The sequence below is a fragment of the Lepidochelys kempii genome, chromosome 3 (assembly GCF_965140265.1).
Source record: "Lepidochelys kempii isolate rLepKem1 chromosome 3, rLepKem1.hap2, whole genome shotgun sequence".
Lineage (NCBI taxonomy): Eukaryota > Metazoa > Chordata > Testudines > Cheloniidae > Lepidochelys > Lepidochelys kempii.
The window spans coordinates 39,024,924-39,030,940 of NC_133258.1; positions in this window are offsets into that span (position 1 = coordinate 39,024,924).

Below are 6,017 nucleotides of genomic sequence, written 5' to 3' on the forward strand. Positions count from 1 at the left end.
GGCATAGAGGAGAAGATGGAATGAACACCTAATCAGCACTTTTAACATCTTATAAAAGACTTAGTCTTGTAACATAACTATGAGAGAGGGAGGAGAAGGACTGAGTGATGGCATTTTTATAGAGCATTCACTCTAACCATAAGAATCAAATATTTCCGATTTTAATTTATTCAACCATTGTGAGCCAAAATACTGCACTTTAAGTGCTATTTAATAGTTTTTAGTTGACTTTAAGTTAACAGTAGACTTATGAGTCAGGCTAACCTTATTTAATTAAGAAAAACGTATTTGTCACTATTTCTCACCCCCAGTATGAGAATGCAGGGCATTTGTCTATATTGGTTTAGTGTTAATTCACATACACATATCTTAAATTGTCTATATATATAAAAATAACATTTCCAAATAAAGTATTTATTGAATCTGCTCTACACAGGGGAAACTGAAATGATTGTATTAGTGAGACACAGAGTTTAAGGTCAGAAGAGACCACCAGATCATCAGCTCTGACCACTTTTTTATCACAAGCCACCAACACCACCCAGCACCCACACACCAAACCCAACAACCAAAATTTGACCAAAATATTACAGGTCACAGGAGAATAGACTATTATGTGCCACAGGCAGAGAATAGGAAGGACCAAGTAGCACCAGTGAGCTACTGTATACTTAGAGATTAGCACCTTCAAAACAAATAATCTAAGTTTCGGTTTTGATTCACGATAGACTACACCGTCAATGCTAATATGGTTAGAGTTATCCACTGATGTGCAGTTGTTTAAAGGGAGATTGTAAAGATTGATAAGTCAGCAATGTGACCCACTGTATTCTTATGCTCACTTTGCAAATTACTGTACATGGAATTATGTATATGTTTTATCAAAAGCTATTGAATGCTTTTTCTTGGAAATACGAATGAACCACTGTAGACGGCTCAGAGCTCATGAGAAATCCCGCAGCTACAAACCAGTGCACCAACACAATGGAAGGGGGGCCGGGTTTTTAGAAAGGTTTCTGGTTTCCCTTTCAAGTTTCCATTGGGTCTGTATCAGAGATGGTAGTGAGATAAGTTGGCCATGGACTTTAAATAACAGGAAGAGATATGTAAAGGACTTAGATGGGATTCTCAAAAGCATAGAGAATCAGTTGATTCTGTCCCGATTGAAGTCAGTGGGAGTTTTACCATAGATGTCAGTGGGATCAGTTATGCCAGGATTGTGCATTTTTGAAAATCCCACCTTTGGCCTTTATGAGCTGCTTAATGGAGCTGTGCTGACCTTTCACACCAACACTAGAGCAAATGCACCTGGCTTTGTTCAACTTTGGATGTGTTGAACCTCAGAGAAGATTTGCCCAAGACCTTTCCTTACACCTAATAAGCTATGAATTCCCCTTACCTATAAGTGTCTTCTGAGTAGATCTACCCTTTTCCACCTTACCAGGAAAGGGGACAGCTGACAGTCCCTTTATCCCTACATCTCTTGGGAGAGGACATCTTACCACGCTCATCCTGAACAGTGGGAATTAGCACATTCTGCTCAGGTTCCATTGCTGCTGTTACTTATAAAGCCTTTTACCTCATTCTGATGCTGACCTGCCCCATGATGATAGGGAACCCAATGGCTACTCTTGGCCATTGACTCTCCTTATCCTTTGACTCTCCTTATCCTTCAACAAAAACCCTTAAAATAAGGAAGGGATGCACTGGGAAACTCATCTATTTCATTACGAAACGGGTGTGTTTTGTAAGGGGTTCCTCAAGTTTTGTTTAGCGCTTTTGGGTAAAATCCCAGCCCCACTGAAGTCAATTGGAGTTTTGCCATTGTCATCAGTGGGGCCAGAACTTACCCTTTATTTTCATGCAAACATAAAACTAGGATTGCTGGGAGAAGATCACAAATTAACTCACTTGTTTTTGTTTGACTGGAACCATGCAAACAAAGAAAGCCACATTGGATGCAACCCTATTGCACAGCTTAATTTTAACGGTCCAGTGCTCTTCATAACCAGTTTTTTAAAGCTAATATTATCACTGTAAAAAGGGACAGTGTCCATAGTTTTAATTTAACAGGAAAAAAGGTACAAAGTCTGCTTTTATGGCGAGAGCCTGGTGTTTACAATTAAGACATCAGGTGTAAACTATGATCCCTTCAGTATATTGTACATAGCCATGTACAGGAATCTGTGTAACAAGAAGAAAAGGAGTACTTGTGGCACCTTAGAGACTAACAAATTTATTTAAGCATAAGCTTTCGTGAGCTACAGCTCACTTCTTGTTAGTCCCTAAGGTGCCACAAGTACTCCTTTTCTTTTTGCGAATACAGACTAACACGGCTGCTACTCTGAAACTTGTGTAACAAGAGTGCAGATTGTTGTATATATATACACATTTTTAAAATGGATATAAATCTTCATGCTTCAGGGCATAAATCAACCACTAATTGATGGGGACTAAGAAGAAACTGCCTCCTATAAGCATGTTATTCCATCATTGTCTGTTATGGGGTTTCTTGCACCTTCATCTGGTCCTGGTCTGACCTAGTATGGAATTTCCTAGGTTCCTACGTTTATATTCTTATAAAAAAACAAATCTGTATTTTATTTCATTGCATACAAATTAAAAAAATACACAACTGAAAGTTTGTAATTTGTTCTTGGTAGCTTGTAGTTTTATTTTGTTTGTTGTTTACATTACTGTTACTATAGTTTTTTTAAAACTCAGACTCCTTGTCACATGTTTAATTGCTCTGGGACAGCAGCTTCTTGTAGTGGTGAGCAAAGCTTTGGTTTGAAGAAACATTCAAAGGTGCAGATGATTCTCTGAAACATATCCCAATCTCTGCGTAAAGAACCAGGCAGGCAATCTCTTAAGAAAATCTCTCTCATAAAATGGATAGTGGGTTCTGGTATCAGTAAATTTGATATCTACAAAGCTAATCTTTCTCATAATAATTTTGTATTCCCATTTTAGGTCATGGTTCAAGTGGCGTAACATTTATTTTTAAAAGCAAACAAAACTTTTTCAAACTAATTAGGGTTGCCAACTTTCTGACTGAACAAAACCAAACACCCTTGCCCCACCCCTTCTCTGAGGCCCCGCTCCACTCACTCCATCTTACCCCCTCCCTCTGTTGTGTGCTCTCCCCCACCCTCACTCACTCAGTCATTTTCATAGAGCTGGGGAGGGTCCTTTTTCGACCGGGTGTTCAGTTGAAAACTGGACATCTGGCAACCCTAATTTTCGGTATTACCTACATTTGGTTTTGTTCAATCTCAAAAACTAGGATGTGCCTCAGGCAATATTGTACAGCCATTACCCTCACACCCAACTGGCCAGAACAGCTGGGTGTTTGGGTCCATCAGGAAAAGCTCTATCTGAGGAACCTTACTGAGATAATTTTGTTTAATGGATTGAAAGAGACAAACTAGATTTAATAAATGTGTGTTTTGTGGGAAGAAGTGAAATAATGGTTTTTAAAGTGAGTTTTTGCTGAAACTAATACATACTCATCCTAGGGTCTCAACATCATTTGCCCTTCAAACTACTAGACAAACACCTGTCAGGGGTGACCTCTCAAGGTCCCTTCCAGTCCTACAAGTCTATGATTCTATAATCTAATCTTCTTAGACCGGGCCTACCCTTGTGACAGGGTGTAGTGTATGTGTGGCTACATGCAACAGTGGAAGGCTCCTGCAAGGGGAGGAGCAGGAAGTTGCCTGGGCCTTTCCCTGCCTTCCCTGCTACCTGAGCCTTTCTCTGCAGCTGGAGTCTTTCACCGAGGCAGGGAAAGACTCCAGCAGCAGGGAAGCAGCAGTAGTTTCTACACTAGCAACAGCAGTGTAGACATGGGAGGCACTGTTTGGGCATATAGAGAGCCGTGTAAGATATATACTCTAGGGTTCAGACATTTAGGGCACTCTGTTCCACTCACCAAAGCAGTGCCTCAGTCTGCACTGCTACTTATACCCCTGCTAGCTCAGTCTACACACCACCACAAGTGTAGACCTACTTATGTAAAAGTAGTCTCACTGACAAGAGCTTGAACACAACTCAGAGTTCACTGCTATGCAGCCAGTAGGATTAAGGTCTTTAGCACAAAACGGAAAGCAATTTTGAGATCATTGAAATGCAACCCCTCTCACAAATCCTAATTAATTGGTGTTTGTGCAAGGTACTAAGCAAAGGCTGGGCAGAGGAAGGAATTCATGCTTTTAACTTACGGGTGGGACAAGCCGCCTTAGCAGTCTGCAGCTGGTATTCTAGTCTCAGGGCTGAAACAGCAGTCACTGTACTTCCTGAGGTCCCAGTCCAGCAAAGCAGTTAAGTACATCTTTATTATATTAGAACTCAGCCCTGCAGTCCTTTTCCTCCTAAGTAGGCCTTCCTCATGCAAGCCTGTGAACTCAGCTGGACCACTCTCACAAATAAGGATTTGCAGGCTCAGGTTCACAGATTGCCCAGTGTGGATAAACAGTCCTTTTAAATTTCACAAATTACTCATCAAGATGCTCTTCTTTCTGCTCATCTGTGAACAGCTTACAAAGCACAGCTGTTGAAAAGAGAGCCTGTGGTGATTTTACAGCTGAGAACAAGACCCTTTGCTGCAGCTTTACACAGACTGGTGTCTACTGAACATTAGAGTGTATAAGATCTTGAAGGGCTTTTCACAAAGCATTCTCTGAAGCTCTGTCCAGTTGCCACTGACAGACGCCCTAGCACATAAGTGACTTACACAACCCTGCAAAGACAAGCCTCCTAACACAGTTTCTCTCTTTTTTAAAAAATGGTGCAATAAGATACATTATGTCCCCCTCCTTACTTTAGTATCTGAGCACATTCTTTAATACAGTTATCCTCACAACCACCGCTCCCTGCCCATAAGGTAGGGAATTGCTATTGTTCCCATTTTACAGATGGGAACTGATGCACAGAGATTAAGTGGCTTGCTCAAGGTCATACAGGAAGTCTGTGGCACAGCATGGACTTGGATGCAGGGCCCCCAAGTCCTAGACGAGTGCTGCAACCACTGGACCATCCTTCTTCTTAGTTTCATTAAAGCTTATCCTTGAAAGAAAATGAAGATATTTTTACATTACAGGGTTAAAAAGCCTGACTACTTCAAACTAATTTTCCAACCCCCAAAAAGTAGATTTGAAAAAACTCACCCTCCTGGAGGTTCACCTACCCTTGGTTCAGGGATCTCAAACTCAAATCACCATGAGGGCCACATGAGGACTAGTACATTGGCCTGAGGGCCCCATCACTGACACCTTTTCATACAAAAATACAACCCCCCCCTCCCCCAGTCCCACCCCCACTCCACCCCTTCCACGAGGCCCTGCCCCTGCCCCAGCTCTTCCCACCCCTTCCCTGCCCTCATTCCAATCCCTTCCCCAAAGTCCCCGCCTCAACTCCGCCCCCTCCCTGCCCCCTATTCCAACCCCTTCCCCAAATCCCAGCCCTGCCCCACCACTTCTCCGCCTCCTCCCCTGAGCGCACCACATCCCTGCTCCTCCCCCCTCCCTCCTGGAAAGTCCTAAGTGCTGGGAGATAAGCGGAGGAGTGGGGATGCAGCATGCTTGGGGGACAGAGGCGGGGGGTCAGGGGAGCTTGGCTGCCGGTGGAGTCGGCGCCTATGGCGGGCCGCAGCAGATAACGCACATAAATGGCCTCGTGTTTGAGACCCCTGCCTTAGTTCATACCATCTCCTACACACTACACACAATTAGGCAGTGGTGCTTTTCAGGCAGCTCTGGCAGATGAGCAAAGTCACAACTTCTGTTTCTCTTTGGTCACTCTATTGTGCTTTTCCCCACTGTTGCATGCAGAGGAAATATTATTCAATTGTTACCAATTTTTTTTTATTAAAGATCTCAGTTAGGAAACAAGACTTCTTTTCAATCACATACAACAAACTGGGTCATGAACACTGTGTATGCATTACATGCATGGGCCCAAATGGTTACAAGTTGGGTTACAAGTCTGCACCCAAAGTTAAGGCCACACATTTGCAT